At 45.6% G+C, this 20,902-nt stretch overlaps 1 protein-coding gene across 2 annotated transcripts in view; it reads left to right on the top strand.

The window, feature by feature from the left end:
- LOC125719962 (collagen alpha-1(XXIII) chain-like) overlaps positions 1-20,902 on the top strand; it is a 75,835-nt gene that overhangs the window by 31,898 nt on the left and 23,035 nt on the right. For both annotated transcript variants that reach the window (XM_048994872.1, XM_048994871.1), the window contains exon 3: positions 20,213-20,257. The gene's annotated coding sequence lies outside the window, so the exon portion shown is untranslated. The remainder of the gene's footprint in view (positions 1-20,212; positions 20,258-20,902) is intronic.

Genomic DNA, 20,902 nt, shown 5'->3' on the forward strand with positions numbered 1-20,902 from the left:
CACACACACACACACACACACACACACACACTGAAGCAGCGCACCTCTGGCTAGCAGGCGTAACTAAATCCCCTCGGCTCGCAGTCAGGTGTTACGTGTCAGGGCGATTTAATGGAGAACGGGGAGACGGCCATCCGCTCCAGGAGGAGCAGGGGTGAGAGGTGAGGGGTCGATGCTCAGATGAAAACAGACGCTGATCCCTGAACTCCAGCTGATATGGATGTGCGTAGCGAGCTGGGAATCTCATTATGATGCAACATTTTTACTCCATGGCAAAGCGCTTTGCAACAAGTCGCACTCTCTCACTGCCCTGATATTCCAGGGTCACGTAAAGAATCGCTATATTCAAGCCCGTTTCTCGGTCATCTCTGAGGAGCCGAGAAGCTTCTCGTAAATAATTCTGAGGCACCGACTGCATCGTTTCAGGGCTTTGTGAGCTCGCGACGGACTTGAAGCGTGACGACGGTGTGGAACATTGTGTACCACAGGAATGCCGGAGATTTGCGTGTGGGTTAGTGGAGATGTGCTTTTACGGCCCATAAGTGCTGCAAACTGTTAACGGACGACGCGAGAACAAATTTCCATAACTCACTCAATCCACAGGATACATTTTCAAGGAAACTTCTTTGTTGGATTACATGTGGACTGAACAAGAGTGTAGATTTGGATATGGAAGATAGGGACATGCCTGTGCCAGTATTGTGGGAGTGCCGTTTGCGTCTAGGGGGGTTGGGGGCTGATTTGGTCCCTACCAGTGAAACCAAACCTACGCCCTTGGGACTGAGTGAGTTTGGGGTCCCTGCACTGTAACATATGATGAGGAAGCCTGGTTTTAGGTCACTGGCGGTCTCATCTCACACACAACAACAAACGGACTGAGTGAGTTTGGGATCCCTGCACTGTAACATATGATGAGGAAGCCTGGCTTTAGGTCACTGGCGGTCTCATCTCACACACAACAACAAACGGACTGAGTGGGTTTGGGATCCTCAGCACTGTAACATATGATGAGGAAGCCTGGTTTTAGGTCACTGGCGGTCTCACTTCACACACAACAACAAACAGACTGAGTGAGTTTGGGATCCCCGCACTGTATCATATGATGAGGAAGCCTGGCTTTAGGTCACTGGCGGTCTCATCTCACACACAACAAGCGGACTGAGTGAGTTTGGGATCACCGCACTGTAACATGTGATGAGGAAGCCTGGCTTTAGGTCACTGGCGGTCTCATCTCACACACAACAACAAACGGACTGAGTGAGTTTGGGATCACCGCACTGTAACATGTGATGAGGAAGCCTGGCTTTAGGTCACTGGCGGTCTCATCTCACACACAACAAACGGACTGAGTGAGTTTGGGATCACCGCACTGTAACATGTGATGAGGAAGCCTGGCTTTAGGTCACTGGCGGTCTCATCTCACACACAACAAACGGACTGAGTGAGTTTGGGATCACCGCACTGTAACATATGATGAGGAAGCCTGACTTTAGGTCACTGGCGGTCTCATCTAAAGCACATCAACAGATGAGTTTTGGAAATTTCCTCATCAATTACAATATCAGGTTTGACACTTGAGTCTTCTGGATTCACAAACATTTTGATTTCCTTCATAAACCTTCATAAATTGCTTTTATATATTAAACTTACCTACAGTGTCGGCACTGCAGCCATGTAGTCTTTGGCTTCTTGTAAAAGTAGCGATCGCTTAGTGAGAGGCCCTCTGCTAGTGCACATGCATCCCTTGTATATTCAGAGGAGTTTGTTTTATGTTCCCTGTTTCAATCAATATTATGGACACTTAGTATTAAATTTCCCATGTCAGGCTTCAGTTTAATGCGTAACTTCTGAAGTTATCCAAAGTTCAGGAAGAACCGCTCTTTCTGCCAAGCAGCTCATTCTGATGTTTTCCGTGTTTTGCATGGAATTCTTTCATTTTCATCACCGATTTCATTTATTTATTTTTGGAAGGCGTGCCCCCCCCCCCCCCCATCCAGGAAATGTCTGTGATGAAATCCAAAACGAGGAAAGTGGATCCAGCTTCAGCCCAAACTGTCCAGCGCTATGGCCAGTTTATCATTTTGCTTCAGTTACGCTTCAGATTTTTCTGTAGAAAATACGTTGATGATGCAGAACAGACGTATGAAACCCATTATTCTGGAATAACATCCAGCATGCGAATGTAGAAACCACATGGATAACGGCCCTGAAATGGAGCTTTAAAACCATTAAAACCATTAAACACAGATCAGGCAGCCACTTGACAAATATCGTAGTCATTTTTTTAAAACATCTTTAAATTATCATATCTGTCTTTCAATCTTCTCTGTTTAACTTACACAGATGTACTAATTTCAAAATATTTTACTTTACGTCTCATAGGGTCATGCGATTTATGATTTAGTTATTAGTTTTTTTCCCCTCTCCCTAACATATACGCACAGACAGTGCCCTCACCGTAACGGTTTGGCTGTGATGTGAGCGTGAGGTGTATGACGGCGCTGACCTGGTTCATAGGTCGACCCTGCGGAGGGATGCGGGTTTAATTACAGCGTGCTGGTGGCCACACGACGCGGGGATGCCACGTCGCTCAGCAAGCTGGTGGCTCCAGTCAGCGTAGGTTCGAGTCACCAAAGGCTGAAGCTGAGTGGTGAAGCTTCGAAGAAGAGATCCAGCTAAGCAGATTATACAGCGTTATGTCATTTAATAACAGTGGTGACTATTTCGGACATAATGACGCATCTTGTATGGGTTCTACTAATTGGCCCAGCATTTTAGGCCTATTTGGATCAGAAGGTCATTGGTTCGAATCCCCTGGCTTTCAGACTGCAGTCGGGCCTTTAAAAAAAGGGCCTGATTGAAGTGTTCCGTGGGTGCTGCTGTCTGGCTGACCCTTTGTTGCGACCCCCACCCCCACCTTGATCTCACCTGTCCTTGTCTGTCATGGAGGGCCAGATTGGGATTGAAAAGCCTTTTCTATCAGAATAAATGCTATAGAATTGTTGTTCATGATAGAGAAGGAACTCCGTACAAGAACATCCATTGATCTATCCATGCATCCACCTATCTTCCAGCTTTATTAGGTACAGGCTCTCTGCAACAGCCAGGACTCTCTGTCATAAAACCACCCATGTAAAAGACATTAATTTTAGTCTGCAAAGGTCTGTGAGATTTTCCTCACTAAGCTTGTCAAGAAGTTCAAAGAGACACACACAGGCTGGAGAAAGGAGTTTATTTGGGGTTGTGGGTTTTATCTGGAGGAACCAGATGAGAATTGGGGGGGGGGGGGTTAGGAACACAGTGATAGATAGATAGAATATCTGCATTTGTGGGGTAGGAGTGTTGGGGGTGGGAAAGGGGAGGAAAGCTGAACGTTTTATAACTTTGTAGGAGCGACTGTAGGTATACAGGGTTTGTCACCCCACCTTACAGGGGCTGACTGTGACAATCAGCCCAAGCCCAGTAGCTCAAGGAGGCTTAATGGTTTCCAGTAAAGCCTAAGTCTTTGTTCTGCAATGAGGCATCCGCTTCTCGGCCCTGTGGGATAAGCATGAGGCTCTCTGCTGAGCGAGCGGGAAAAAGAAAAAAAAGAGATTTTGACTAAAATTACAGCAGCCGTTTCACATTTTAGCTTATTTATCTGCCTGCTTGTTCACGCCGACTTCCTCTTTCTGTGACGTGTTTTGCCCAGTTTAAGTAATCTTAGCGCAAGCGTAGTCTACCTTTTAAACATGGTGAAATCATTTTGTGGCTCTTCTGCCATCTTAAAAAGGGCTATTTTTGTACTTACATGTGGGATCCACTGACAGTAGTATTTTAAAAATATGTTTCATCATTACTTTTAGAATGATGTCAGAGGTGATACTTTGAAGCATGGACAGATATCTCCGTCTCTCGGGGGACGGATGCACGCAGACAGACAGACGCAGGAGTACATGTGTGAACAGGCCACACACCTTCGGCTCGGGCCCGAGTCCAGACCGGCGCGTAAATGTTCTGTTTTGAAAGCTGAGAGGAAACGGCAGCGTGTTAGAGGTTAGTGTCTCTGCTGGAAAGCAGAACCGCTGTTTATTTCTGTGCCGGTGTTTCTTTTGTTCCTGAGCCCCCCACTGTGGGGACTGGTCTGGAACACACCCAGCCCCCCCTCACCGCGCCACTCCTTCTGTATTCCGTCACGCATGGTAAGACATGACAGCATAAGCCTGTCCTAAAAAAGCTGAACTTCAGTGACCTTCCAGCTCATCAGAACCAGGCCCCAGTGATACACGCACACACACACACATGCACGCACATACACACACATACGCGCACACACACACACGCATACCATCATCACCAGGCCAGGATGTCAGTTGCATTTGCTGTCAGACGCACACAGGAGTTATTCTGTCGGAGGATAGGGGTCAGAGTGTCGCGTTCGTGCAGGCCTGAGTGATGGCTGTTTTTAGAGAAGGTTAGTCTGTTCTTGATTTACAGCCGGCTGGATTGGCGCTCACGGGGCGCCCACGGCATGGCAGCTGACGCCGACATACCTGCATGAAATGCCGTGTTGCCTGTGGGCCCTTGTCGCTATCTATCTGGCCTGCGATTGGCCACGATAACGGCTGTCTCCATTGGCTGGCAGACGTCAGCTGAGCAGCATCCCAGCGCGATGACGCTGACCTTCTTTGCCTCTGTCCCACGTTCGCTTCCCTGCTTTTTATGACCTGGGAGCAAATTACTTGTATATTTCCCTCATAGCTGAACGTGACCCCCCCCCCCCCCACTCAGATGTAAACAACTCATGCATGAAAAGAAACAGACCACCATGTTCCTCTTGAATGGCCTTTTCTCATGTACCTTTCCCTCTTATTCACTTGAATCTGTTGCTCCATGTTCGTCGGCTGCCAAGAGCTGAGCGAATATTATTCATGATTTTTAGTTGCTTGGGTCGCATCTGTGCACGTTCTGCAACTGCTGATCTAGTGCGAAAAAAAAAACAGGTTTGCAGCATTGCAGCTAAGAAAGACAAAAGCAGAAGCCTCCTCGTGGGTCTGAATCTGCCTCTGAGCTCGTTACCGCCGTCCCAACATGGATGTAAGACTGACTGGGGACCCCATAGAGCCGGCCGATGCCTGATCACCATCGCATTCCTTTCATCTGCATGGAAAAATGTTTGTGTTTTTGTATCTGCCATTTTTGTGAGGCTCTCCTCCAGTCCTGTACCCAAGTCGTCTGTCTGTCTGTCTGTCTGTCTGTCTGTCTGTCTGTCTGTCTGTCTGTCTGTCTGTCTGTCTGTCTGTCTGTCTGTCTGTCTGTCTGTCTTCCTTCCTTCCTTCCTTCCTCCCATCGATTACTGCATGTTCTATCCCGAGACTAGCAGACTAATGTCAATCTGTTGCCTGTTGTGTACGGAATTTGGGAGGGGGGGGCGCTCTTTGGGACCTGTGGGTTTGCCGTTATGAATCACTTAGAATCACTCACTCATCACCAGCTACTACTAGATTCTGTCGTTAGAACGGCCGAGATTGAACCCGAGGGCACGAGCCCAGGCTCACTGTGGCTGTAATATAATTAACACGAACCAGAAAACAAATGATTCCTCTTTTCTAACCACATGAGCAGGGAAACACGAGGACAAAATGGTGGGATAAAGAGCTGCTGAAAGATGATTTTACATGTGTGCGTGTCGCCAATCTATTTGCTGTCGTGGTGAAAGTTCCAGAACTTCCCGCCTGTGTCTGGTGTAAGACTGCGGATCCGGCACAGCTTCAGGAAGGCATGAAACCGTAAAAATATATTTTATGGCTTTATTGTTGTTATAAAACGTTTCTTTTGAAGTAAAACTTCCCCAATGCAGTGAAATACCAGTTTGCAGACACCACTTAGCATGAAAATGAGTGACCTGAATCCCCCACCCGCTCTGTGCGTCTTCTCCTTACGATGAGCCAGATATCCACCCCCCTCCCCCACAATCCTAAGACATGGCATGTGCCCTTTCTTGGAGACAAGCTCCAAGTAATTGGAAGATGATGAATGGAAGGATGTTTCGGAATGGTTGCTTAGATTCAGTGGCATGTCTCCTACTTGCCCGCTAATTCATCTTGAGGAGAGAACAGGAAGGTGTCTGAGCTGTCAGCTTCTCTATTGGGCGTCACCTGCCACAGACGGACCGATTGACTGGACAGGGTTAGTGCCCCAGTCCCACCTCCCCTATACGTAAAAGAGAAGGGCAGGGCTAGTGATCCTGTGTCCCCTGACAAAATGTCATTTTGCCCCCACCCAATTATACACATCACCAGTCAAAAGTTTGGAGACACCTACCCATCAGCCAGGTATATTTATAGTATTCTCTACATTTTAGAATAATATACAGATATTAAAACTAAAAAATAACATATATTGGATTATGCACTGACCAAAAAAGTACTAAATAAAATTAGTTGGGAGGGGCAGCTCTGTGGGTTGGGACTCGGAAGGTTGCTGGTTCAAATCCCACGGTCAGCTGAGTGATCCCATCAATGAAACCTTGAGTGAGGGCCCTTAACCTCAATTGCTTCAGGAACTGACTGACCCTACTGTCTCCCCTACGCCGTTTCATGTCCTGAAAGAGGCCCACGATAAGCTGAGCTCTCATTGGCTGCTTTTCCATCACTCTCTGGTCAAACTCCTCCAAAACCATGTTGTTTAGATCAGGTGGCCAGGTCATGTCAAGTGGCATATCACCCTCCTTTGTAGGCGGCTTGGCTGTCCAAACTGTTGACTGGTACTGTAATTAAGTATTTTTTCATTTTCAAGGGTCCCTGTAAAAACGCTGGCCCCCCTGAATTTGACAGGGTCTCCATGCTCCTCTGCAGCCTTGCAAATGAAGACCTTGTCTTACATGTCAGAACTGTTTACTTTTTCATTCTCTTTTCTTTTTTTGCTCTCAGACCGTAGTCCTTTTTCTGACTAGAGGTTGTTTAGCGCTCTTGACAAGACTTTTTCCCACTTATGACCAGCGTTTTACTGTGTGTGTAAACAGACACTGTTCATGAAGGCTATTCCAGACTTTAATGGAGAGAGACAACTGACTTTATAAAAAAAAAAACTAACAATGGAATCAAGGACACGCAGAGACGTTTGTTAGTGGTTTCAGTGGGATTAATTACATGAAACACTTCTGATTAAAGAGATTCCTCGCTAGCCAAGTTTGTTATAAAGCTCTTTTCAAAACACCACCATCTGTTTTCACTGAGTCACACAAGTGTAGTACATCATCCCAATGTTCTGATTTAAAAAGATAAGACCAAAAGGGGTTCATTGTTTTTGAAGAAAGGCTCCTGGTGAGATGTAAGCTTGTGTCTGGCCCCGGCATATGCGGTCGCCATTTTGTCTGAGCTTAATGTCTTCAAGGGGGGGGGGGGCACAGAGTGTTTTAGTGCATATGCAACATCGAGTCACTGAATATCATTGATTCATCTTCTCAGATACGGAGTCTTATCGAGTGGAGAGAGCACACAGGTTTGAATGAATGTCGTCTTTGCGAATGACATCGCACAAAGCAAATTTGTACATTCATCTAGTGGTCGCTCGCTCCATTCTCCTCTTCTCTCTTCCTCTATATCTGTCTATCCTGTTTGGGAATCTGACTGAAGTCGTTTGTCTCTACATTGCTAGACATGTCTGACCCCTGCCTGCTTTTTAAGAATGAAAGTTGTTTACTGATGGTGTGTTCATGCCTGATATCAATGTACGTCATTACAAAATTTTTGCCAGGAACCAGCCAGGTTCATCACTGTCCCTCTGTGCAAAGATCTTGCTGTACGCTGGGGAAGAAGCCGCATCATAAACTGAAATTCAGGTGGGCATTTAAACTGACGTTTGACTGTGCCAGTCGTCACATTGATATCGAATGAAGTATCTGCTGACATAAAATAATCACGTTTAAAAATTTTAAGGAAACGGCACATTCTACCTACCCAGGTGATTAAATACCATTGGCTCATCAACCAAGCAGCACAGTCACATAAACAACCATTGGGTCAGAACTCAGATGGTTTACGTTCGTCCTTTGTTAACGTCGGGACCTGGCCTTCTTGAATGTGGCAGAACATGATGTGAGGCCTACAGTAGGACAGTCTACAGCTACACCAAACCTTGATGACGATCCTTATTATTGTCATATCTAAGCCAATTCAGTCAAAACCAGCAACAGAACAGATGATTGGGGGAAAATTCAGCAGGACACGGTTTCCTTATTCTGTGTATTTAGGAATTATCTGACTTCGATTTATTTACTGTGTGGCTGCATTCTGGATCCACTTAACAGCATTACTGTGCCATACGATTCTCTATGCTGTTACAGGACAGAGGTAACAGTACCTGCATGTATACAGTCAGAGCTCAGGCTACCTACCACCGCTGCTGCTCCGAGACCAAACATGCGGTCTTATGTTCTGAAACGAGGGCACGCTTCAGAGGCCTTTCAAACATTGCTTAAATCAGTTTGATGAGGCGATGGTGTGTCAACTGAGACTATTCACTGCAACGGCATGCTGTACCAATACAAATAATTCATGCATTTCCTAAAACTGTCAACAGGCATTTCTTGATTAAAAAGCAAAAAAGATGAACGATGTTTTATGTGTCTCAATGACTATAGTGTTGAGTGATTATTAATCCCTGTGGGGAAATTCTCTTTACGCCTACTATGACGTCCTGCCTGCCATGTCTACCTGACCCTCTTCTCTCTTCCCTATCGTTGCTCTAAAAAGCCACGCCTGTTATTTGTTTGTCTTGCCACTCGTTGTTAATCACTCCCAGCTGCCTCTCGTTAGCTCCCTTGTTAGTGCCATATATACATACTTCCCAGTCCTGTCTTCCCCACCTTCCAGTTGTCTGTGCCCATCCTAGTTTCCAGTCTTCCTGAGTCGATCCCCTGTGATCCCATGGATTTCCACTCTCTGTCCCCGGATTTCAATAAATCCCCTTTGTTTTGCAACTACGCCCGGCCTCGAGTTCTTCGTCCCACCCCACATGGCATGACACCTACCCCATCTTGCTCTCCACGAGAGACACAGATTCATATGCAGTTGAGAGCAAGCTCAGGGTCACGGTGACGTTCGTGTTTGTCCTGGGAGCTGGGGGTTACGGGCCTTGCTCATGTGACTGTTATGGTGAAGCCAGGCTCGATTCAGAGACCCTTCGATCACAGGCACAGGAGCTTGGCCTGCTAAGCCACTCTCAATTTCAGTGGTAAAGTACACATGGAATCCACAGTCTCAAAGACTGTCGCCAAGAGCATACAGTCTGTTTGTGTCACATGCAGTGCTCTATATAACACCACTCCTACATATTATGTACAATGATATAGTGTGTATGTTTATAGCTGTATAATTTGTTTTAGAATTGTATGTGCAATATGACTTATTTTGAGAAATGGGTTTTCAATCTCCTTGTTCACTTAGTCTATAATACTCCATCAAACTCTAATCACAAGCATGAAAAATCCTCCATGTGGAGATTGATGTGGAAATTTCTCTAGCCTCAAGATCAGTGTTTCTCAACCCAGTCCTCAGGGACCCATAGACAGTCCACGTTTTTGCTCCCTCCCAGCTCCCACAAAAAAACGTGGACCGTCTGCGGGGTCCTCAAGGACCGGATTGGGAAACACTGCTATAGATAAACTGTAGCTGTCCGTTGGCTGCTTGTGTCTCAGGCCCTGCTGTTTGTAAATGGCATTAGCATGTTGATATAATTTGACATTGACTCTAAGTCACGCACATGGGCCGTATCTCCAGTACTTAGTGGCTGTACACCTGGTTGTCCCTATATTTGGAGTCATTTATAAAGAAAACTGACCAATCGCTTCCTCTTGGGTCACCAACTCCTCTTCCAAAGGTCTGTGACTCACACATGTTGTGTTCTTGAGCTTTTGAAGCTAATTCACTCGAAATTAATTTCATTGGCATTTGATTACCTGCTTTGTTCTACTCGACATTTTTCCCGGACGTTTTATAACTTGCGACAATAGTCTCCCTTAGTTTAAGGGTCTTTGCTTCTGCCGTGAGTGCATGTTGAGCGCTTGTGTGATCTAATATCTTCCATTCCTTTGACTTCTGTGAGTTTACTCAGTGGACATTTGTAATTATGAACTTAAGATCGACTCTTCTGACATTTTGTTAACATTAGAAGCCTTTGAAAGCTGTGTGAAAATTCCTCCATGAGGCAGAAGAAGGCCTGGCCGACCTCTAAATGCATCAAATTATCTTGACGATCTTTCCGGCTAGTGAGTAATTATTTTTCAAGTGACATTTTGTCTTGAAATATGCTTTTTGTAATGGCGTGGAGGATGAATGACTCAAGGGCAGGCGTTGTGGTGAAACCAAAAAGGGATTTATTGAACTCCACAGAGCAGAAAAGCGTAACAAACTGGATCATGAGGGGATCAAAACAAGAGGAATGATACACGAAAGGACACCCGTAGCAAGAAGGTTCGACTCTATGACCAGACTGGTGACAACAAGACAGATGCAGAGATTAACGTGAGACGATAAACAGCAAGTGACGAGACAGGAGAGTGAGGCAGGAAATGACAGCTTTACCTTAGATCCCCAAATAAGTGAAATCTTTTATTCTGTAAATGTTAGTCTATTTCTTCCAGTTACCCAAATTACTCACAGAGTGTACATTTTTAATTAGGGACCAAGCACTGAAGGTACATAGGCACTTATTGTAATTTTTATTATCTTTCAAAATATTTTCCTGACTTTCACTCCTTTTCATGTGTTATCTTAGCTGTTTTTAAATTTACGTTTAATATTATGTAATCTTAAGATATTTACCTATATTATGATTGCATCTTGCCATATCAGGCATCCTTGTCAATTGGTCTACAATAGGTGAGTTGTTACATATGTCTGCTCTTCCAGTTTGATGCTCTAACCTTCATCCATTGAGCTGCCTTTTCACTCTCATGCCTCGAGGCAAACTAGGCCCTAACCAGACCTTTTTTTGTCCCGAAACAGCCGACCAAAACCTATGACAATCTCTGCCGAGTCGAACGACTCGTTTAATTCAAACCTTAAACAACTTCCCCGTTTATACATTTTCTGGTCATTTTGAAAACTGCTTAAGGCTTAAAGGATCTGCGATTTACGGGCGGCCGTAACCGAAGGCAACTAAACGAAAATCATTAAATGAGATTTACGGCGTGCTTGGTTTTGTGAGATGGATTTTGTTTGGTACCATGAAGTGCGAGCCTCAGATTGTTTGCCCTGTATACGATTCCAGGACAGCTGGGGCAGATCTGGCTTGCGAGGACGCAGGGCTGTTTGAGCAATAAAACAGTCCGTTATAAACCTGCGACATTTACGTGCCTGCAGTTATAAATAGGGCCACTGTGCATGTGAGACTTTTCGCTCAGGATCTGAAATGCAATCCCCCCCCCTCTCCCCCAGGCATAAAACACATACACACATCTTGTGTTGTCATTATTATTATCGGATCGCTTATTTGTCATTGACTTTTGTTTCCCGAAAGAAATGAAACGGATTTCGTACATTTTTGATCATTCTCCATCCAGGTCAGGTGCCATAGTATTCAATGTTAATTTGGGACGTCAGCCCTGAAATAATAGCTACAGTAATTTAACGTTGAGTAGGAGGTCACCCCTGATATTATATCTCTCAGCCATGCTGATCACCGCACATATTTTCTTTCCGGTATCCGTGCTTAGTATTCATATAACATATGTTGTATTAATCCACTGCACATCGCAACATATAGCCTGAAGCTCGATCCACCTTGTAAACTGCATGAACGACACTTATTCTTCTGAAGATCGACTGTCTAACGCCGAACGTGTTGCGTTTGATTATGAGCTAATCAGAGATATGAACACGCTGGTATCCACACAATTCACACGGCCATGCAGAAGTTCACGGGAGACCGAAACCCGACTGCTCTCAGAGGGTAGCTGGGACCGCAGGAACCAGTTTAGTGCTCGTGATGGCCTTCTGGAAACACCATGGTAATTATAGTGCAGGCACATACTATTGTGGAATTCGACGTAAAATTTTAAAAAGCTCTGGATTTCTATTGTTTTGCTGTTTTTTTTTTTGCTTTGTGTTCTGAAATATTCAAACACCCCCGTCTTGTTTCTAAATACGTTCAAGATGCTGTGGAGTAGGAGGGGGCGACCTGGGCATGGAGCATGGCGGTAAAGTCGTGGAGCTTCTGGCCTGGGATCAGCAGCGTCCCCAGGTGGGCCTGGAGTCGGAGAGCAGTGAGAGTGGGGCACAGGGGACTTGGGTGGGGGTGAGATACCGGCTGTATTAAATGAGGACCTGGACTAGACTGCGACAGAGGGCCCACATTTAGCCACGCCACCTTTTTTGGGATTGCAGCATTGTAACGGGTCTTCGGGTGTCATCTGTCTTTCTGTGTAACTGGGGTGACAGTACTAGCAACAATATGGAATTAACACCCCCCCCCCCCCCAGCATCAGTCTGCATTTTAATTGCGACATTGCAGGTTTAATTGCAACTGGAAGTTGCCCAACTTTCAGCTGGCTCTTTATAGCGCTGGCTCACTGAGTGCATCTCCTTGTACGTGTACAGGGGCGCTAGCGGGTGCGAGGTACCACCTGACGTCTGTCGCGAGCGGCTCTTCTAACTGCTATTAAAGGTTTGCATCCATGTGGATCTCATTACTGGAGCAAAGTAAGAAATATTCATTGTGCGGCTTGACGGGCAGTTTTCACATGATTAGGCTGCTCAGTGGCTGCCGGTGAATACAGACCCTCTCTGCCTCTCTGCTCTGTAGGCTAATCATGGCTATCAAAAGGTTATGATGTGGTGAAGGTTCACTTCATAAAAATATGCCGATAAGGGATAGAAATTCATATGTAAAATGGAAGCCAGAGGCCGAGGCTCGACCTGAGATTGACGGTGGAACCTCGCTGTGCCACAGGTGCTGTTGCTAAGCTCAGGTTAATGAGATTTTATATATTTATCTATATAGTTAATCTATACAGCTGTTTTACAGAATGATGGGCTTAGATTTTAGTACGAATAGATGAATCTCCAAGTAATCTCAAATAAGCTCATTTAGTTTTCACCATTACCAGTTAATAGGTCCGTTTTTTTTTCTCTTTAGTGAATAAAAATAAATTATTATAACTCTGAGGTTTAGTCTGAACATGAAATAAAGGCTCAGAATTCAGATTCACACGCAACAAGAAAATTTTTGGCAATTGGAGTTCAAGACTTGGGTAATATTAATGTGAAAAAGGACACTACATGGACAGTGGTGGTTGTTATACAAATGCAGCTTCTAAAACACAAGGTTAGTTTCCAAACCATATAAACCTGAAGCGTCTTTCTCTTGCGTGCACATCGACGATGCGACAAGGCTCTGGAACTCGCACTGAAGATGTCACTCTAATGGAATATTTATTTGTTGAAATATATAATCAAAGGCAATGCTTGGGAAATGTGGTGTAGATGCCGTGGGAAATGATTTCCAGTGTCAAGAAGGGAACAGCTAATTAGGATGACATCGGCACTGCTTCACTGCGCTAAACACGCTAACCCGCAGAAACGTGAAGGCGCCAGATTAGCGATTGTGAGGCTCCATCTCCACAAGCCACACGGAGGACACTGAAATAGATCTGAGGGAGGTTCTGCTCATCCGTAGGCCAGACGCAAGCTGTATCGCGGCCAAGCAGAACCGAAGGCTCACATTAAGATTTACAGTGTCATTTCACCTTAAGTATGATGTTCCCTCAGAGAGCGATGGTGCCTGGAAGCTATTAGCGGGATGGACAGCCTCTCCTTTCCAGTATACGGGGTCAGACACACACAGCCACATATGCATAGCTGCTGCTGTGTATATTCTAAGAATAAGTGGACAGGATGCTTGGGCATTCGGCATTGTGGTTCAGAGGGGCCGCATGCTTGTCCCACCCCTCTGGCGTTAGGTGTTCCGAGTCCTGCGTTCGATCTGCTGAAGTCCGCAGGGTTTGCATGTTCTCCTCATGTTCTCAAGAGGGGCAGATTGATCTGTCGATGTCTATATTTCCCATAGTGCTTGCATGCATCTCTGATTAACCCCTGCTTTGTGTCCTATCTCCTAACTTTCCCGGACCACTAGAGTTGCTTAAGACATGGCAAATTTGAAACGTGTGGCTTGTATGCTGTTCATGCATGCCATGAGATTTGGATGGAATTTTGATTTCCGTTCATCAGGTAGTGAAACATACCTCTCACAACGTTTTCACTGGTACCACACCCTCCTGAGGTTAACGGGCGAAAGCTCAGCACGGTGAACGTTTTAGAAAAAAACGATTTAGCAGAACATTCTCTTCCTAAAACAAGGGAGGGTAAACTTGCCTCTGGTGTAACATTCTGTTATTTAGGCACTCTGGAAGTGGCCAACACCAACCAGAAGCCACTGTAATTTTCATATTTTTGGAGTTTTACAAGATCTTTAATTCTTTCCTGGTCCGAGTCAGTGCACGTTGTGCAATGCTTGTGTTTTGCTCCTTCTTGGTACTTGGAAGTTCTTCTGGAAAAAATGCAAAATTTTTTTCTTATCACAGTTTTCAAAAGCTTAAAATATTGCAGTGGCCTGTATTACTTTTATCATATATCATGTAGTCAGCGGATTGCTCGCTCGGGTAGAGCTGCACAGAGTGCAGAAAGGGGGCGATTTCTTTTCCAAATACTCCTCTGGTGTAATGATCAAAGTGTCTGTCCTCCAAATGCTTTATGACACTCGTCCAAGTCCGCTTCCTCCTGTCCTGCGTGTGCAGGCAGTAGTTTCTGCCTAAGAGCATGTGAAATCTCTTCAAAATGTCTTCAAAATCTTGGAGTGCTAAATCAGGAGGCATCTTATACTCAGAGTAAATTTCCACAACTCATTTACAGTCATTTTTGTCAGGCTTCCTCATTATATGTTGGTATTGGGAACCAAAACCGACTCACTCCTCATGTAATTCAACAAAAAACTTTCGGTAACATTTTACTTAAAGCAGTCATGTATAATGCATTATAGATATAAAACTGCAGGCCCACATCCTCTTGTAATGGACCACACTCCCCTTTAGAAGGCCACACTCTCCCATAAAGGGCCACACTCTCATTTAGAGGCCCACATCCTCTTGTAATGGACCACACTCCCCTTTAGAAGGCCACACTCTCCCATAAAGGGCCACACTCTCATTTAGAGGGCCACACTCTCCCATAATGGACCACACTCCCCTTTAGAAGGCCACACTCTCCCATAAAGGGCCACACTCTCATTTAGAGGGCCACACTCTCCCGTAAAGGGCCACACTCTCATTTAGAGGGCCACACTCTCCCGTAAAGGGCCACACTCTCATTTAGAGGGCCACACTCTCATTTAGAAGGCCACACTCTCCCATAAAGGGCCACACTCTCATTTAGAGGGCCACACTCTCATTTAGAAGGCCACACTCTCCCGTAAAGGGCCACACTCTCATTTAGAGGGCCACACTCTCCCATAAAGGGCCACACTCTCCCGTAAAGGGCCACACTCTTATTTAGAGGGCCACACTCTCCCATAAAGGGCCACACTCTCATTTAGAGGGCCACACTCTCCCGTAAAGGGCCACACTCTCCCGTAAAGGGCCACACTCTTATTTAGAGGGCCACACTCTCCCATAAAGGGCCACACTCTCATTTAGAGGGCCACACTCTCATTTAGAGGGCCACACTCTCATTTAGAGGGCCACACTCTCCCGTAAAGGGCCACACTCTCCCGTAAAGGGCCACACTCTCATTTAGAGGGCCACACTCTCCCGTAAAGGGCCACACTCTCATTTAGAGGGCCACACTCTCCCATAAAGGGCCACACTCTCATTTAGAGGACCACACTCTCCCATAAAGGGCCACACTCTCATTTAGAGGGCCACACTCTCCCGTAAAGGGCCACACTCTCCCGTAAAGGGCCACACTCTCCCGTAAAGGGCCACACTCTCCCATAAAGGACCACACTCTCATTTAGAGGACCACACTCTCCCATAAAGGGCCACACTCTCATTTAGAGGGCCACACTCTCCCATAAAGGACCACACTCTCATTTAGAGGACCACACTCTCCCGTAAAGGGCCACACTCTCATTTAGAGGGCCACACTCTCCCGTGAAGGGCCACACTCTCATTTAGAGGGCCACACTCTCCCGTAAAGGGCCACACTCTCCCGTAAAGGGCCACACTCTCCCGTAAAGGGCCACACTCTCCCGTAAAGGGCCACACTCTCATTTAGAGGGCCACACTCTCCCGTAAAGGGCCACACTCTCATTTAGAGGGCCACACTCTCCCTAATTAATTATCTTCTCTGAGTTTTGTCATCGATTTAAAATATTCAAAGAATCATCTGACTAAGCTGTCAGGTTACTAATCTTCATTCTCTTCAGATTCTCTTACTTTGCCTTTAATAATGGGTTTAACAGTTTAATATATAAACCAGCCTAACGATGTGGCTGAGGACAGGCTCACACTGGCCATCACCCAGGTGCGGCTACTGAGACTGTGCTGACACCCGCTGAGGAATTTGGTTGCTCTCCTCCGGTCTGTAGGTCCTTCTCGGCTTCTCTCACGGTGATTTTAGTCCGACCTTCTTAACGATGGTGATTTTTGTCAGCAGCCAGGGGTTCTGAGCGTGACAGTTTGAGTGTTTAGATCTGCCCGGGGGCAAAGAGCGAAATGCAGGCAGCGATGGCTTCTTCTTCGCGAGGTCTGAGCGTGGCAGGGTGGGGGAGGGTCACAGTTGCCGTCTTTCCTGCGAGAGAGAGTTCACCCTCCTCAGAGGTCTGCTTATGCCACTTCTGTCCATTTCAGCACCCTGGGTGAGAATCACGCTCTGTCACGCACAACGACGTTTTTCCGGGGTCAGACGCAGCACCAGCCAGATCTGCTGAAGCCGTTAGGAACCCTTTGCTTTCCAGTCGAGTCCGTTTGTGCTAAAGCGTAAGAAAAAGGACACCCTCACACCACTGGGCCCACTTGTATTACGGGCCATCTGGTTTCCTATCACTATCAGACGTATAAGGCAAAATAATATTGCAAATGGGGTCATTTGTTTGGAACTTTATCTGTTGCCTCGTTGACTTTCGGTGTCAAATATTCAACAAAAACGTGTAGAATATGTGCCTATAAAATGTACCCTTTTTTCAGGGTATGTGTGCACATTAAATACACTGACTGACTGCTCCCCGGGTTACGATGGTACATGTTACGCTATTTCGGCTTTACAGTAGGTATAGGTTTTTCACTTTCGGTACACCATTCAATAAACTGCATGAGATATTGATCACCTTATTATAAATTAGGGCTTTGTGTTAATGATTTTGCCCGACTGTAGGCTAATGTACATGTTTAAGGTAGGCTAGGCTGTGTTTGTTAGGTTAGGTTACTGTAGAACGTAACCCCTTAGTAACTAGGGGAGAGGCTGTACACTGAAGTTTTGCGGTTGTCATATATAATTTTCTCATTCATCCATCCTTCCATTCGTCTTCCAGCCGGTTGTGGAGCACAGGGTCACATCGCACATGTTGTTATCAAATTATTTTGTCTCATCTACTCACAGTCGAGGCCTATTAACTTATCTGCAGACCCTTGGCTGACGTCATCAGGGACACTGAGGTGTCGTGCATCTAACTAGCTGTTCCAAGGCAAGGCTGGGGCTCTTTGCCTATAGCTTAGGGCAGCCTGTGCTACAGCTTAGGGCAGCCTGTGCTGTAACTTAGGGCAGCCTGTGCTGTAGCTTAGGGCAGCCTGTGCTGTAGCTTAGGGCAGCCTGTGCTACAGCTTAGGGCAGCCTGTGCATTAACCCGCTCCTGCTTACACTCATAAATCAAGCTGTACTTCAGGTCCTCGTTGGGTGACATTCTCTCCGACCTGCATGCTGCTTCGACAGCACCGTCATTGATAACACAGGACACGGATTGTTAAGAGCGATTGACTGATCGGCCACCTGGCGTCATTATTTTTACTCTGCTCTGTGTCGGGCACTTCCATCGAGGATCCCGCGGCCCGGGCTTAAGCGGTTCCACGTGTCCGGGATGCACAGCCCACGTCTCCATTTCACCTTAATGGTGGCTGTCCGGCAGGGGGCGGGATTACCTCTCATGATAATTCCCAGCAGTGCTAATCAAAAAGGCATGGATCTCATCCAGAGCCTTCCTGCTCATCAGCAGACTCTGTTTTTCACACACGTCATGAAGGTCAGAGGTCAGCCTGCGATCAGCCACGGAAGAATTGTGGGGAAGAACTCTGACACCGAAAAATATCAATAAAAGTGACCGTAAAGTATGTAGCAGCTACAAAGGCAGGCAGAGGTCGAGCTCAAGAGGTCAAATGGAACAGGATGCGTCATGCTTTCCTACAGTAATACCCACCATGCATCATGTTCTTTTTAAAACATGCCTCGATTTGTCGCATCAATATTGTGTGCAAGCGCACAGACCGCGGAGGGCCTCCAGGCTCTCGAAAAGCACGTCAGTTGAGGTTTCCGAAGCATCAAAATCATGCACCTACCAGACAAAAACTTAGGGTTCTGCGGTTTGCATGCTCTTCCTCCTCTTCTCCTCCAGTCAGCAAAGCGTCCATCAGGTATCTCTAAATCGCACTTGGTATGTGACGTATGCAAGTGTGAGTGCATGTAATGCGGTGGGAAAGTCTCTTAAACATGCCTTTGTATTGCGTCATGTGTGCACAGCATGCCGCATACTGCATACAGCATATAGCATACGGCATATAGCATACTGCATACAGCATACGGCATATAGCATACTGCATACGGCATATAGCATACGGCATACGATATACAGCATACGGTATATAGCATACTGCATACAGCATACGGCATATAGCATACGGCATACAGCATACCGTATATAGCATATAGCATACTGCATATAGCATACTGCATACTGCATACAGCATATAACATACCGCATATAGCATATAGCATACCGCATATAACATACCGCATATAGCATACAGCATATAACATACCGCATATAGCATACAGCATATAGCATACAGCATATAGCATGTAGCATACAGCATATAGCATATAGCATACAGCATATAACATACCGCATATAACATACCGCATATAGCATACAGCATATAACATACAGCATATAGCATACAGCATATAGCATACCACATACAGCATACAGCATATAGCATACAGCATATAGCATATCGCATATAGCATATCGCATATAGCATACAGCATATAGCATATAGCATACAGCATACAGCATATAGCATACAGCATACAGCATACAGCATATAGCATACCGCATATAACATACCGCATATAGCATACAGCATATAGCATACAGCATATAACATACCGCATATAGCATATCGCATATAGCATATCGCATATAGCATACAGCATATAGCATATAGCATATAGCATACAGCATACAGCATATAGCATATCGCATATAGCATATCGCATATAGCATACAGCATATAGCATATAGCATACAGCATATAGCATGTAGCATACAGCATATAGCATGTAGCATACCGCATACAGCATATAGCATGTAGCATACAGCACTGGATTTCAGTCACCCTGACATTAAGGTGCAAATGCTCTGATCACAGAGTGTGAAGGAAGTAACTGCATAACATTATGTTAAAGGAAGACATTTCCTGTAGTTTTCATTTCAGTTTTTGGGTAAACTTTCAAATGATTCAAGGGAGGGACAAGGTTATAAAACTCTTTTTTATTTGGACACTGAAGGCAACCTTGTGCGTTACAGAGACATAAAATAAAGACAAATCAGTTGTTTGCCCTTCCTTAGTCTCCAAGATGTACCTTGTCAATCTTGAAGAAAAACATCCTGTTTTGCTGTATCCTGTGTAATATTACATTTACACCTACACTCTTTTGGCCTGCGGAGCAGGAACTCTGTAGGCAAAAGGAGACCGGGTATTGCAGTTAGGGAGCGATTTTATCCACAAGAGCGTATGATTTTATAATTTACCTGTTTATACAGTTTGGCAAAAGCTTTTTAAGGCACAGTGGAGACTCTTTCGGTTACACTTCCAATTGCCCCCTATGACCTGCCAGTAGATGTTTGGAGAGCATGCGTTGGGCAGCATTTAAACGTAAAGAGGAACAGATTTAAGCCACGCTGGCTCCTGCGTGGTGAGTCTAATGAAAGACGACATGAATATCTGCTCGATCCTGTCTTTCAGGGCCGCCAGGAAAGCGGGGGAGGATGGGACGGAAAGGGGAACACGGTAAGTGTTTATTAAAAAAGCTTTGTCTCCTCAGTGTGTCTTTTAACAGTATGTAGTACGGGAGTGAACAAAATACCCTCACCGCAGTAAACTGTGTGAGACGTGGAGAGCGCTTCCACTTAAGTTCTCAGTGAAACTTACCCAATATCACTCACTTCAGTCAGGTCACAATAATTTTGATCATTTAGTTGCATCTCTACCAAACCTTCAAAGTCTTACCCAGAGTTGGGTAATTCAGTAAAAGTCCAGACCAGGATTTTGTTTCAACCATCCATCCATCCATTTTCCAAACCGCTTATCCTACTGGGTCGCGGGGGGTCCGGAGCCTATCCCGGAAGCAATGGGCACGAGGCAGGGAACAACCTACCATTCACTCACACATGCACACCTACGGGCCATTTAGCAAGTCCAATTGGCCTCAGCATGTTTTTGGACTGTGGGGGGAAACCGGAGTACCCGGAGGAAACCCCATGACGACATGGGGAGAACATACAAACTCCGCAAACAGTCACAGTCACAGAGTACTCAACTGGTTGGTTGAAACAAAATCCTGGTCTGGACTTTTACTCTCTGGACCTGAATTACCCAACTCTGGTCTTACCGGTAAACATAATACTGTTTTCATAATGGCAGCCTGATCTAGCA

The sequence above is a fragment of the Brienomyrus brachyistius genome, chromosome 24, assembly GCF_023856365.1.
Source record: "Brienomyrus brachyistius isolate T26 chromosome 24, BBRACH_0.4, whole genome shotgun sequence".
In the NCBI taxonomy this organism is placed as follows: Eukaryota; Metazoa; Chordata; class Actinopteri; order Osteoglossiformes; family Mormyridae; genus Brienomyrus; species Brienomyrus brachyistius.